The 16,120-nt window shown below is 39.4% G+C and overlaps 1 long non-coding RNA gene across 1 annotated transcript; it reads left to right on the plus strand.

Moving 5' to 3' along the window:
- Positions 1-7,276: 7,276 nt before the first annotated feature.
- Positions 7,277-11,059, plus strand: LOC132542063 (uncharacterized). The gene is made up of 3 exons (XR_009553209.1): positions 7,277-7,577; positions 8,056-8,226; positions 10,876-11,059. It is a non-coding gene; the product is annotated as an uncharacterized LOC132542063 (long non-coding RNA).
- The last annotated feature ends 5,061 nt before the right edge of the window (positions 11,060-16,120 follow it).

Raw genomic sequence — 16,120 nt, forward strand, 5'->3', positions numbered from 1 at the left:
TGCATAAATGATATAAAAGTGGAAAAGACCCATGAAGTGGACTGGGACACAGCATAATGGTTATACAAAAGGCTTTCATGGGAGTCGGGCTGTAGCGCAGAGGTTAAGCGCAGATGGAGCGAAGCACAAGGACCGGCTAAGGATCCCGGTTTGAGGCCTCAGCTTCCCATTTACAGGGGAGTTGCTTCACAAGCGGTGAAGCAGATCTGCATGTGTCTATTTTTCTCTCACCTTCTGTCTTCCCCTCCTCTCTCCATTTCTCTCTGTCCTATCCAACAATGACGACATCAAGAACATCAACAATAATAACTACAATAAAATAAGAAGGGCAACAAAAGGGAATAAATGAATCTATATAAAAAAAGACTTTCATGCCCAAGGTTTCACTGTGCCAGGTTTAATCCCCAGCACCACCATAAGCCAGACTCCCCCTCTTTTTATCTGTTTCTTTCTGTATCCATTATTAAAAATACTTTTAAGAAATGACACACAAAGTAAGTTGCGGAAATATTATATTTCTGCAACTCTGTTTATTTCTGGCGTCAGCGCCTGCTCCATGAATCCCCTGCTCTAGGTAGTCATTCCTGCCTTCCCACCAATCTCTTCTGTTGGCTTGAGACAGAGAAATTGAGAGGGAGGGGGAAGATGTAGAGGAAGAAGGAGAGAGGCAGAGAAACAACTGCAACACCACTTTACCATGAAGTTTCCCCCCTGGCAGGAGAAGACTGGGGGCTTGAACCTCTGTTCTTTGTAACAGAAGCACTCTACCACAATCCCACCCACAGACCATTAATTACTTATCTCAGTCTTGAAATGCCATGTGATCACTTTTGATCACATTCCATTGGTGGGAATAGTCAATCAGGTGGCTCTCTTAGTACAAGGTGGCAGGGAAACAGAAGTCCTGGTTAAGTAGGCATGTCTTAGCACTGCTTCACCCTGAAGAAGGGCAGCAAAGATCTCTAATGCTAGCCAGATATATCTTTTTTTTAAAAAACATTTATTCCCTTTTGTTACCCTGGTTGTTGTTTTATTGGTATAGTTATTATTGTTGTTGTTCTTGATATTGTCGTTGTTGGATAGGACAGAGAAATGGAGAGAGGCGGCGAAGACAGAGAGGAGGAGAGAAAGATAGACACCTGCAGACCTGCTTCACCTCCTGTGAAGCGACTCCCCTGCAGGTGGGGAGCTGGGGGCTCGAACCGGGATCCTGAGCTTTGCGCCACCTGTGCTTAACCCGCTGAGCTACCGCCCGACTCCCCAGATATATCATATTATGTGTTTCAACTTTGACACAGTTTCAACAGTTTTCCATAATGATTGCACTTACTGTCCCAAAGGGTAATTAAGTGCCCTTTTGTGTCTCACCAATGAGAGTCATTAACATTTAGTATAATTTGAGATGCTCAGGCATTTATTGTTATAATGATGTCCCAGGGAAAATAGCAAGTTGTCTAAGGCAAGACCTTGTCTATATCCTCTGTCATGTAAAAAAGAGCTTTCTTGTATCTCTCAACCTCATTGACTCACCCTGAATGTTCAAGCCTCATGGGAAAATATATCCTCCATGGACAATTCCTCTTAATTTATACTGTGCAATTAAGTCAAGATTTTGCTTTATTTTTACCACCAGAGTTATCACTGAGACATGACATCTGCATGATGACTCCACCACTTCTGACAGCTTTATATTCTTCCTTTTTTCTTTCTACGATAGAGACAGACAGATGAAAGAGGAAGAGAGAGGAAGGGAGACACACAGAAACACTTGTAGCACTGTTTCTCCACTCATAAATTTTCTCCCCCTCCCCGAAGGTGAGGTGGGAACCAGTGCCTTGACCAGTGGTGTCTTCGTGTATGGTAACATGCATGCTCTACCAGGGATAACACAGCCTGGCTCCCTAGGTTTTATTATTTTGTATTGAAGGTCCTGTTCAAAGGAAAGCGTTTTTACTTCAGATGATGTTTCCAAAGTATGTTATAATACAGAGCAATGAATGATCACAATATTTAAGGGACTTAAATGTATTCTATTTTTATTTTAGAAGTCTCTCATTTTGAGGGCTGGGCATTAGTACAATAGGTTGAGCATCTATATTATCATGTACAAGGACCCGGGTTCAAGTCCCTTATCTTCACCAGCAGGTAGGGAAAGTTTCAACTACAGGTGTCTCGCTTTGCCTCGCCTACCCTGGCCTCACCCAGCCCTGCCCCGTCCCTTCCTTCTTTTCTCTTTTTTTCTCTCGCTTTCTTAATTTCTTTCTGTCTTAGAAAACAAATAATTATTAAAAAAACAGAATCCATTTCAGGACCAACAAAGAGAAGCATATTTTATTTTACATATATATCCATTCTAAACTCCATTCTATTTCAATTACTAATGGAAGATTTTTCATTTTTGCATCACTGAGGTTTTGTACATGTGGGCTTTCACTGCTCCAGTCCAGTGAGAGAGAGAGAGAGAGAGAGATCCCTCCGTGACTCTGACACTCTCAGAGGTGTTTAACCTTCTTTCTCTATGCTAGCCCTTTGAAGAAGTGGTATAAATCTCACCCCTTTTATTTATTTTTTAAAAAATACTTTATTTATTTATTAGATGAAAACAGAAATTTAGAGGGTGGGAAATAGAGAGAAAAAGAGACAGAGAGACACCTGCAGCCCTGTAGTTGGGGGCCAGGGGCCTGAACCTGGGTTCTTATGCACTGTTTACTCCTTTATTAATATCATCACAATTCTGAGACAAACTGAGATCTGCACTCCTTTGGAATATTGCAATCAGAAAAGTCTACCCATCTTCTTCTGGTTACATGCCAGCCAAGGCCAATATTTACTGATCAGAAGGAAGCTCTTCCTTTTCTGAACTTGTTCTCTGTGTTTTCTGTTGTACTGAGAACTCAGCTCCTGAAGAATGATAATATTCTCAGTAAGGGTTTTCACGAAAATCTATGTCCTGGAGGTAGTTCACTGCAGATGACAGATCATAATGCTTTCTTTTTTTAAAAAAAATTTATTTCTTTTATTTTACACAGAAGTTATTTTATCACTGCTCCAATAACTTATTTATAGTATCTGCAATACATAAAAGTTCAAAAATAGAGATATTACTGTTGCTGATGACAATTAGAAGGAGATAAATCCTCTCTATATATATCTATATCTATATGTGGACATGATTTATGCTGTTGGCAAAAAAAGAAGCTAAATTAAAGTGGTTTCCTAGAACTGGCAAGATAGCTCATCTGGCAGGGTTCTTGCTCTGCTCTTCCTATGACCTAGGTAAGAGCCTGGGCCCTAAGGCACTAGAGGAAATGAATGTGTGGGGTGTCTTTTCCTCACTCACTCTGTCTTTTTGCTTGTTTCTCTGCATCTGGAAAACATCAGCCCAGAACAGTGAACCTGGGTGCTAAGAATAAGAAGGGAAATGAAATGTCTCTGAACCTTCTCAAACCTTTCTATTATAAGTAAACATTAAAATAGCCCTTTACACATATTTAAATCCATTTTAAGTAGGTGAACTTGCTAATGACATTGGAAACATATTTTATACAATAAAAAGCAATTTTTCTCATGTGTCTGTTGACCTTCTGGATCTCTTCTTGTGAAATGTTTCTGTTCATGTTCTCTCTCCATTTTTTCATGAGGTTGTTTGTTTTCTTGGTGCTAACTTTGCTGAGCTCTTTATGAATTGTGGTGATTAGTCCCTTATCTGAAGTTTGTTGTATAAAGATCTTCTCTCACACTGTAGGTTGTCTTTCTGTTAGTGGGGTGATACCCTTTGCTATAAAGAAGCTTTTCAGTATAATGTAGTCCCATTTATTTATTTTTGTTTTCTTTGCTGTATGGATTTGAATTTGTGAAGACCTTTTTGAAGCGTAGGTCATGAAGTGCTCTGCCAGTGTTTTCTTCTAAGTATTTTACAGTTTCTGGTCTAATATGTTTAATATGTCTTTGATCTACTTGGAGTTGCCTTGGTAATACTTAGTGATACAAATTTCATTTGTTTGCATATTTCAACCCAGTTTCCCCAGCGCCACTTGTCAAAAAGACTCCTTCCTTCATTTAATGTTTTGGATATTTTTGACTTTGTAAAAAATGAGTTGTTTGTAGATGTGGGGACTTACTTCTTGACTTTTAATTTTGTTCCACTGACCTGTGTGTATGTTTTGGTTCCAATACCAGGCGATTTTGCTTTAAGTTATTGATTATCAGAGAAATGCAAATAAAGACAACAATGAACTAAGATTTTACACCTGTGAGAATGTCTTATATTAGAAAAGACAGTAACATTAAATGTTGGAAAGAAGGTGGAGAAAAAGGAACACTTCTGCACTAGTGGTAGGTGTATAAATTGGTCCAACCCTTGTGGAAGATAGTCTGGAGATTTCTCAGAACACTACAAACAGATCTACCATATGACTCAGCAATTTCTTTCCTAGAGATTTATCCAGAAGAAACACCTATCAGAAGAGATCTATGCCTAGAGTAGTCTTTACTATGAATATAGAGACTGTAAGCTCAGGCTGACAAAGACTCAGAGGTTATATAGTCTAAATATGAATATTTATGGACCCTGGGTCAGATTGATGTGGTAAGCAGTTAGTTGTATTTATACATTCTCTTTAAGTTTGGGAGCTACACTCTGCCCTAATCTAGCTTTTTAGCCCTATTCTCCAACTCTGATTGTATCTCCCCAAATAATATACTCAGTCCACCTGTATATTAACTATCAAGCTCAAGCAAAAAAGGGTGAAGTCATGAAACCTTAGGAACATATCTAAAATAGGCTTCCTAGCTTCTTCTTCTCCTCCTCCTCCTAACTTCTTCACTCTAGGGTTATTGCAGGGCTCGGTGCCTGCACTATGAATCCACTGCTCCTGCAGGCCATTTTTTCCCTTTTGTTGCCCTTGTTGTTTATTGTTGTTGTTGTTATTATTTCTGTCTTTGTTGTTGGCTAGGATAGAAAGAAATCGAGAGAGGAGGGGAAGACAAAGAGGGGGAAAGAAAGATAGACACCTGCAGACCTGCTTCAATGCTTGTAAAACGACCCTCCTATAGGTAGGGAGCCAGAGGCTCAAAAGGTATCCTTATGCCAGTCCTTGTGCTTTGCACCATGTGCTCTTAACCTACTGTGCTACTACTGTCCTGACTTCCTTTTTATCACCCTAAAATCCCAATTCTCTTCTGTTCTATTTCTACTTTCTAGCTCCTGTTTATTAAAAATTTTATTCACTATTTTCAGCTGATCTTGGATGGACCTTGAAAAAATCATGTTGAATGAAATAAGTCAGAAACAGAAGGATGAATACGGGATGATCTCTCAGGCAGAAGTTGAAAAACAAGACCAGAAAAGAAAACACAAGTAGAACCTGAAATGGAATTGGCATATTGCACCCAAGTAAAAGACTCTGGGGTGGGTGGGTGGAGAGAATACAGGTCCATGAAGGATGATAAATGACATAGTGGGGGTTGTACTGTTAAATGGGAAACTGGGGAATGTTATGCATGTACAAAGTATTGTATTTACTGTTGAATGTAAAACATTAATTCCCCAATAAAGAAATAAATTTAAAAAATTTTATTCTTCATATCATACCTGCCTTTCAGACACCAAGTTGTAGATGGTGCTATGATTCCAGCCTGAATTCTTTGGGTGGATGATCAATGTATCACAGAACCTTGCTGGGCTAGCGTGGGGGTGCCTCTTCCTAGGTGTGTCCTCTCTAGGTTGGAGAGAAAGTGACCGGAGCCAGCCTGGCCTGCTACTCACTCAGTGACGCTAGGGAGATGACTCATAATCAGAGCTCATGGTGGTGGGACGATTCAATTCTTTATTGATCAGAGAGCCCAGACTTTTAAAGGTTGGACCCGGAAGTGGCTAGTCAGAAATGTAAATGGCTAGGAAAGGGGTGGAGATAGGCAAAATGGACTGGGAAAAGTAGGAACTTCCTTAGCAACTGTTGCAAAGGTTTTAACTAGTAGGATTAATAATACCCTGGAGGCAGGGTGGGTCTGGAGGGTAGAAAGAAGATAGATCAAAGGAATGGAATGGGTGGGGATCTTTCAGGCAAAACAATGATTATGTAGATAATAAGGGAGTAGGCCATAGTATCAATAATGCAGGGTGTTTTGTGAGACAGGGAGTCTGATAAGACAAGGCAAACCTTGGGGGGGTTTTGTACATCCTTGCTCGACCTCTCAGTAGAGGGAGAGAGACTAACAGGATGGATGTTCCCTGAAGTCAAACCCTGCCAAGGTCAACCACATCCTCACAATTTCCCAACAGAGCCTCACCTCTCCAAAGCCCTGTCCCACTAAGGAAAAATAAAAACAGACTGGGGAATGAAATGCCAATGCCAATGCCCATGTCCAGTGGAAAAGCAATGATGGAAGCCAGAACTCCCACTTTTTGTACTCCAAATAGAATTTTGGCCTATGCTTCCAGAGGAATAAAAAAAATAGAAAAGTTTCCAGTGGAGAGGATGAGACATGGAACTCTGGTAGTGGGGACTGTATTCAGTTACACCTCTATTACAACTACACTCCTTACAATCTTATAAATCAATATTAAATCACTAATAAAAAATAAAACATTAAACTTTTGTAACTGTCTAGGAAGATGATATCAGAGTTGAAATAGAACCAGAAAGCCATTGTAAATTTAACTGAAATCAGTAACACTTTTATTGTGTTATATGTATAAGAAAAATCAGTGTAATATTTCATGCATTCAGTGATTTATTAAATCCATTTATATTAGCATGTATGCACATTTCAAGTATTTCTGTTGCATTTGAGACATTCTTATTAGTCTTGAAAACTTTCTATGATATATTTAGGCTAATCATAAAAATATGGAAAACATGGAAATGGACTTACTGTATGGTCTAGCTATTTCTTCCCAGAGGAAATAGAAGAAATGAAGACACATATCTGAAGAGACTTATGCACAATTTTTTAATAGCCCAAACTTGGAAACAACTCAAATATTACAAAGCAGATGAGTGGCTGAGAAGCTATTAAAAATGATGAAGTCATATCCATATCTTGGATGGAACTTGAAGGTATCATGTTGAATAAGATAAACCAGAAGGAGAAGGGTGAATAAAAATCAGATTATCTCATTCATAGGTGGAACTTTAGAAGCAAGAACAGTAATGGAAAACATAATGTGAAATTTCGACTGGGTGTAGTGTATTGTAACAAAGTAAAGGGCTCTGGAGAAAGAGGGGAAAGGATGGGATGGAAAGGCATTGGGGTCTGTTGCATGATGGTGGAATAGGTCCTGCTGTGGGGGAGAGAGTGTCTTCCAGATACTCATCAGGGGGAGATGAGAAGATGTATCCACATGTTAACAGCTTTCTTATAAACTATTAATAGGGATTTACTTACTCATTTTTTTTTTCTCTTTAGTTGTGAGACATGTACATTTGAACCATCCTGGGCATAACCATTCTTGAGGGGAGAATTTATCTTGATAGTCTAAGAAAGGAAAAGTGATGACATTTACAATTACTAATGAAAGAGTTAGAAGATCCCTGGAGGAATAATGATAAAGGAATATTTTGAACAGGAAAGGGGTAAGAAACTGGTTTACATAATAATAGCCATTTAAAAAATATTTATTTATTCTTTTTTATTGCCCTTTTTGTTTTATTGTTGTAGTTATTATTATTGTCTGTCTTCATTGTTGGATAGGACAGAGAGAAATGTAGAGAAGAGGGGAAGACAGAGAGGGGGAGAGAAAGACAGACACCTGCAGACCTGCTTCACTGCCTTTGAAGCGACTCCCCTGCAGGTGGGGAGCCAAGGGCTCCAACCGGGATCCTTATATTGGTCCTTGTGCTTTGCGCCACGAGCGCTTAACCGGCTGTGCTACTGCCCGGCCCTGATAATAGCCATTTTTGCCCAGGCTAGACCATCTCACCATTGGGGTCCAAGTCAGACAATCCTTGGATTTATTTTCATAGATACTATGAGCCTAGATCTCTAAGGGATCCCTCTCTTTGCCATCACTGGTCACTTCCATTGAGAATGTCTTCATTAATGCTTTTGCAGGCATCTCTATGACATTACCAATGAGCTATGGTAAGTACTCTCCCACTTTCCAAAGGAAGGCTAGGCCACCCTACTCTGCCTCTTACGGAAAACTGGTCCTGTAATGAGTACAGCCTAAAATGTTTCCAGCTGTGACCATGGACTATGAGATCAGACTATAGGGACCAGAAGGTAATGCAGGTTCCTGTATTAATAATTAATATATATGGACTCCGAGTCACATTGCTGTGTGTAGTAAATTAACTTAAATAAGGGTTTGGGAGTTGGGGACTGCTTGTGGTGTGTGAAAGGATTCACAGCGGGAGGTGGGAATTGGTTTAAACAATACAAGGTTTATTAGGGTGAAACAAATAAAAGGCAAATAAGCACTTATCATCAAGGGTTAAGAGCATGCTAAGTCTGTAAAGTCTGAATATAGTTATCAAAAGTTTAGTCCCATAAGATAAACAATTATCAGCTCTGGTAAGGGTTGCTCAGGGCTGTAGAAGGGTCTAAAACTTTACTGGCTAGCAGTCACACGTGTTCAGTTCCCAGGAGACGTAGCCATGGTGGATATCTGGCATGCCTCTGCCCCGAGATGCTTCTGACCAGGAGAAGCAGCAACAGGCAAAAGAGAGTGTGAGTTCTGCCTGGCTGTCCTTTTAAATCTATCCAGTCCACCCACAATGCTGTGTACACCAGCACAGACTGGATCCTCCCACAGTCCGCCATGCGCCAGCGCAGACCACTGTGCTGGTATATTGAGTCACCACAGATGTGGTAAACAGTTAATTGCATTTATATGTTTTTTCAGATATGGAGGCCACTGACTGTCCTAACCCAGTTCTCAAGTTCCATTTTCCATTCTGACAATCCCAGATAATATTCAATATTTCTAGTCCACTTTCATGTTAGCTATTAAACTTAAGCAAAGATTACTAAAATCCTGGGCTCCTAGGAACATACTTAAAATAGACATCCTAGTTTCTATTCCACCCTAAGATCCTTTTTCTTATTGGGTTTATTTATGTATTTATTTTTACACCTTACACCTGCTTTATTTTTAACATACTTAACATTGATTTTTCATTTTTTAATATTTATTGATTTATTCCCTTTTGTTGCCTTTGTAGTTTTATTGTTGTAGATATTGATGCAGATGGGGAGCCCAGGTCTCCAGCTGGAATCCTTATGCTGGTCCTTGCACTTTGAGTCATGTGTGCTTAACCCACTGCACTACCACCCAGCCCTGTATTTCAATTTTCTATGTTCCACATATGAGTGAAGTCACTCCATAGTTGTCTTTTACTTCTTTGCTTACTTTAGTAACCACTGCCAGTTCTATTCATTTTGAGCCTGAAGGACAAAATATAGTCTTTTTAAACTGCTGAGTAGTACTTCATTGAGGATATGTGCCATGACTTCTATTTTTTTATTTATGAGACTCAAATTAGTGACTTTTATCCCATTGTTAAAGGTGTTATTCCCCTAACTCTATTTAACTATTTCTCGTAACATTTTTTCCTGATATTTTAAACTTCTAATGAGGAAAATGAAAAGGCATGGACCAGAAAAACATGTGTGCCATTTGACTAAAGATGAATGACTTCATCTTTATTGACGCCTGTTTTTATTTATTTCTAAGGCTGCACCTTAGAAATAAGGTGCATCTACACCTATTACAACTTATGGGTGGGTGTCTTTGCTTTTGTGTTCTTCCCTCTCAGGTAAGGGAATTAGTATGATTTCCTCAAGTGTTCTTCAGACTCTCTTCCCTCTCAGTGATGAGGGCAAAAACTCAAGTTCCTGGTCAAAAAAGTTCCAGGTCCCAGTACATCTGGGGTTCAGAGATCTCTAATCATCTTCCTTTAACGTTTCACCCTTCTGGAAGTATGGATGAAAATTCTTTTGGGGATGCGGATGGAGGAAGTTCTGGATTATGTAATTGCTTCTCCACTAGATACAGACATAACTGAGTCGATCCTTACCTCTAACCTGTTTCTACCTTTCCATAGTATAATAGGGCTCTGGAAAGGTGAAGTTCTGGGACACATTGATGATGTCATTTGCCCACACAGGACAGAATGGTATTGTAGTTGCATCTGGAATTTGGTGGCTGAAAGGCAGAAAGATATAAATTAGGACAAAATGTTTAATAAACAGACCAAAGAGTAAAGGAGTCCTGGGATTCCCACACACGCACGGTGGGCATAGACCTCTAGTGGAACCATCTCACCACTGTCACTGGTCATCTCCATCAAGAACAAAATAATGAGTCCTTTTGTAGGCCCCTATAGGACATTGCCCTTAATGTGGATCAACAAGGGTAAGGAATGTTTCATTCTCCTAAAGGAGGTTGGATAGCATACTCTACCTATCTCCCGAAGATGATGGGTCTTGAAATTAGTGCAATCTGGAATGTTCCTAGCTGAGACCACAGAATGCCAGATCAGACCTACAGAGATGCAGAGGTTACATAGGCTCCTGTGCTGACTAGGGCCCCAGATCAAATTTGTGGAATTTACAGTTACAATATTTATACATATTTCCCATATTTGGGAGCTACTCTCTTCCCTGACCCAACTTTCTAGTCTTTTTTTCCAACTATGACACTATCTCCCCAGACAATAACTTAGGTCACCTGCATGTTAGATATCAAGCTCAGGCAAAAACTAATATAGTTTTTGGTCATGGGCCCCTTAGAATATACCTAAAATAGACCTATTAGCTTTTTCCAAAACAGAGACCCCAACTTTTCACCTGCAGTATTCTTGTCTTTAGGTTCATGATTAGTCAACAATTTTTTTTTGCCTTATATTTTAACTTGTTTTCAACCACCAGGTTCCAGATGCTGTCATGACGCCAACATGAATTCCCTGGGCAGACGACCCCACCAATGTGTCTTGGAGCCCCACCTCTCCAGATCCCTGCCCTACTAGGGAAAGAGAAAGACAGGCTGGGAGTATGGATCAATGGGGAAGAGATTACAGAAGCCAGACCTCCCACCTTCTGCATGCCATAGTGATCCTAGGTCCATACTCCCAGAGGGATAAAGAATAGAAAAGCTTTCAAGGCAGGAGATTGAATACAGAGTCCTAGTGGCGGGAATTATAACCCTCTTATCCTATGGTCTTGTCAATACTTTCATTTTATAAATAAATACATAATAATAAAAATAAAAAGCAGGAGGCGGGTGGTAGTGCAATGGGTTAAACGCAGGCCACAAAGCACAAGGACCGTCTTAAGGATCCCAGTTTGAGCCCCCAGCTCCCCACTTGCAGGGGGGGGTCACTTCACAAGCAGTGAGGCAAGTCTGCAGGTGTCTGTCTTTCTCTCCCCCCTCTGTCTTCCCCTCCTCTCTCCATTTCTCTCTGTCCTATCCAATAATAATGATAGCAATAATAATAATAATAATTATTATTATAACTACAACAATGATAAACAAGGGCAACAAAAGGGAAAAATGGCCTCTAAGAGCAGTGGATTTGTAGTGAGTGGCACTGAGTCCCAGCAATAACCCTGGAGGCAAAAATAAATAAATAAATAAATAAATACTAAAAAAAAAGAAAGCAAATTGAAGCACATGAGCTTGAGAAAAGAAAAAAAGTATGTATGTGTACATTCAAATGATATCTGTCCTTGGGTGAACTATCATGGCTACTGCTGAAAAAGGCTGGGAGAGGGCACAGATCTTTAATGGTGGGAGTGTATAGAACTACATCTCAATTATCTTATAAACCACTCTGAAATCACTAATAAAAATAAAGCAGAGATGTTCTGAGAAATATAGAATCTTGTAGCTATGATTTCTCCATCTTTAAAACTGCCCAGGATAGCCAGAACTATGTCCAGTCTTGGGGAAATCTGCTTTTGAGGTTTCAGAGGACTTTTTTTTTTTTTTTGGCCTGCTTTATGAGAAGCTGGCTTCTACCATCTATCTCTGTCACTTTGTCAAGAAAGTCTGCAAGGATGATACAGCCTGTGATGCTGAACCCAATGCTAGTTCTGGAACATGCTTTCACAGCTGAAACTAAATGATGCTTTATATGTCTTTCCTAAGTAGAAAGATTGGGAAGTTATATTTAAAAAAGTGGTAAAGAAGCATATCAAATATGTGATAAAGAAGGTGATTCTGTAACTGATTTCATTACTTAAGTTCAAACATTTTTTTCTTACTAATCTTTTTCAACTGTAAATTAAGACAGAAGAAGTGGGACAAGGGGCAGCCGGAGCAGTGCAGAACGCTTCAAGGATCACGTCTGTAAGGGTTATTAAACACAATTTGTTTTTGTCAGATTCCAATTTATCTGTATCTTAGTCAATCCAGGAAATGTGAGTTTTGACGTCTTGCACATCCTTATTAATAATTCATGCTTGAGATTCTGTACTTGCTTGACCTTAAGGAATGTGTGCTGTTTACCTCAGTGAGAGTCAAACAGACTATCTGCCTCTTTTGAAACGAACACAGCAGACCCTCCTGCCACCCTGTTTTCTGACACATTAAATGTTTAATACTTACCTTCTTTACTTCCTAACTCCTTTGTTGAGAAGAAAACGTGATAGTAATAGCAATTAATGACACGACTGCATAAAGACAGTATTTACATCCAGGGAATTTTTAATGACTTACAGATCTTTAAGTCCAATATCACAGTCCCCTAAAGAGCTTTATTATCAGACAGAGACACTCCACAACAGAGCTGCAAAATGCTTCTTTGAATCTCCAGTTATTGTTGAGTTCTTCAGATGTGCAAAGATAATGCAATTTCCTTTGTAATCTATGACCGATGTCAAGGTCACCTGGCATCTAAGCCCTCTTTTCTGAAAAAGGGGGCGAGGGGAGGAGTAAATTTAAATTTTCTAAGAAATTATAATTCAGTAGCTATAGTTTACTATAGACCCTGTAACTAAATATTTAACCAATTCAGAGATCTCCTCCCTTTTTGGAGTGAGTCCCCTTTTAAAAATCTTCTTGGAACCTGGTGGCTGAAAAAAGAGTTAATATATAAAGCCATCCGAACTTCCCTGGGCAGACGACCCCACCAATGTGTCTGAGAGCCCCACTTCCCCAGAGCCCCACCCACTAGGGAAAGAGAGAGACAGGCTGGGAGTATGGATCGACCTGTTAATGCCCATGTTCAGCGGGGAAGCAATTACAGAAGCCAGACCTTCCACTTTCTACACCCCATAATGATTCTGGGTCCATACTCCCAGAGGGATAAAGAATAGGAAAGCTATCAGAGGAGGAGATGGGATATGGAGTTCTGGTGGTGGAAATTGTGTGGAGTTGTACCCCTCATGTCCTATGTTTTTTGTCAGTGTTGCCTTTTTATAAATTAAAATAAAAAAATGTTTCCTCTCTCACTTTGCCTTCTCAAGCTGGTATCTGTGCAGGAAAAGCAGATAATTCAGTGGCTGGAAGTAGGAATCGAGTAAGATGCCTTTGCCATATTGGTGTGCAGGCTTTTCTTTTTTTTCAATGAGTAGATATTTTGAAATATTTTATTTACTTATTTGGATATAGACAGAGAGAGAGAGAGAGAGAGAGAGAGAGAGAGAGAGAGAGAGAAAGCCGCAGCATTAATTCATCATTAGTGAAGCTTTCCCCCTGCAGGTGGAGACGGTGACCTTGAACATGGTTCTTGAATATGGTAACATATATGTGCACCACCAATTGGCCCTTGTTTGAAAAATCCACACATAGGGGCCAGTTGGTGGTGCACGTATATTGGAACAGGACCTGAGCTCTTTGAGAATTCTTCCATTGGGATGCTGTTGATGTTAGGTGCTAGTGTCTGCTGAGCTCAGGTCCTGTTCCAATTTTTCTGTTGACAATCTAGATGCAGGCCATAGCTTAGCCGTCAATATTCTGTACCTTTGGGCATGTTTGTTGCCTGGCTTCTCTTCTGCCTATTATCTCATAATTCTGTATCCTACTATTCCAGCATTTTCTCCCTGCCCTCTAGCCCTGCCAGAATTTCTAGAAATTCTGGTTTCCATACATGGCACAGGCAGAAGCAAACAGGGCACTTTATCTCTTATTCCACCAAGAATGTGCTCCCCATTGAAATCATATTTCTTATAGGACTGAATTGAAAGCATCTTGGAGGGCCTTGCAGCTTACATATATATATCCAAGGGAATTGAGGTGTTGACTACTGTGTTCTTTAGACATTCCTCAAGTCTGTTTGGTTCACTCCATCTCTTAAAGTCACCTGACCATACACAGCCTTCAAGCCAATACCTCCTTCCAAGTCTTTTTTTCTGAGTAGAATAAATCATTTCCTACCATAGTGGACAATAGAAATTCACTTTCTGGGGGGACCTTCTTTTCACTGTAGGTAGAGCATGGTCCTACAGAATTATTGGAGACAGTCAACAGATTATTTCATATCAACAGTTTGGTAAGTCTGTTCTTGGTCTTAAGATCAGTTTTTTTAAAAAAAATTTTCTATGGATGGTAAAATTTATTTTAATATAGCCTGCTATGTTAAGTGATTTTTTTGCAAATATATTGCCAGGAATGAACCCAAGTTCTTATGCTTGTGTGATAGCACTGAGCTACTTCTTTGGCCTTTTCTTTCCTTGAGTATGTGTTATGTGGATTTGAAAAGACTGTGCATTCCAGTTTTTTGGGGTGAAGGAATCTGAATATGTCCAAGAGGTCTAGTCTGTCAATCTCTTCATTCAATTCTCTTGTATCTTTATTTGTTCTTTGCTTTGTTGATCTGTCTAAGTATGAGAGTGGGATATTGAAGTCTTCCACTATTATTGTATTACTATTGATGTATTTTTGAAATTCTTTCAGTAGGTGCTTAATGTATTTAGATGGTCTCACATTGGGTGCATAGATGTTAATAATTGTTAAGTCTTCTTGGCTGATTGATCCTCTAATCATTATGTAATGTCCTTGCCTATCTTTTATTACTTTATTTAATTTAAAATCTATCGTGTCTGAGATGAGAATGGCTATTCCTGCCCTTTTTTGTAGTCCGTTAGCCTGTATGATAGTTTTCCATCCTTTCACTTTAAGTCTGTGTTTATCTTGTTGTGACAGATGGGATTCTTGCAAGCAGCATATGGTTGGGTTATGTTTTCTGATCCATCCCCCCACCCTGTGCCTTTTGATGGGTGAGTTTAAGCCATTGACGTTTATTGATATTATGGATTTAATGTATTGTAGTGCCATTGTTCAAAAAAAATTGTTTGCTCTGATATATTGCAAGTATTATAGTGATGTTCTTGTTTATAAGAGGTCTTTTAGAACCTCTTTCAGGGCCAGTTTGGTGATGGTTGCCTCCTTTAACTATTGTTTGTCTAAGAAGGTTTTGATCCCTCCATCTAGTTTGAATGAAAGTCTAGCAGGATATATTATCCTTGGTTGAAACCCTTTTTCATTCAGGGCTCGATAGATATCTTGCCACTCCCTTCTGACTTTTAGAGTTTGAGTGGAGAAATCTGCAGATTATCTTATGGGTTTTCCCTTGTATGTGACTTTTTGTTTCTCTCTTGCAGCCTTTAGGATCCTTTCTTTATCCTTACTTCTTCTCATTGTGACTATGATGTGTCTTCAGGTCTGGGTTGATTCTGTTTGGTACTCTCTGGGCCTCTTGAATCTTGATGTCCTTTCTGTTATTCAGGTCTGGGAAGTTTTCTTCTATTATTTCCTCTAGAATGTTTGCTTCCCCTTCCTCTCTTTCTTCCTCTGGCAGGCCAATTATACGAATGTTACTTCTTTTGAGATCATTCCATAAGTCTCTGTTGTTGTTTTCAGTGTCTCTCAATCTCTTTTTAAGCTCTTTCACCTCTGTCTTCATTTTCTCTAACTCATCCTCTGTCTGACTAATTCTGTTTTCTGCTTCTGTTAGTCTGCTTTCCCTTGCCTCATCTTCTTTCTTCATTACAGCTATTTCAGCTTTCAGTTCTCTAATTGCCTCAAGATAATCAGTATTTTCCTTGGGGGTCTCAACTGTTGTTTCCCTAATACTGCCATTCCTTTCCTCCAATGTTGTTTTCATTTCTGTGATTTATAAGTTTATTATTGCTTGCATACTTTTCTTATCTATGGTTACTTCTGGCTGATTTG

Source organism: Erinaceus europaeus, chromosome 1, assembly GCF_950295315.1.
Source record: "Erinaceus europaeus chromosome 1, mEriEur2.1, whole genome shotgun sequence".
Lineage (NCBI taxonomy): Eukaryota > Metazoa > Chordata > Mammalia > Eulipotyphla > Erinaceidae > Erinaceus > Erinaceus europaeus.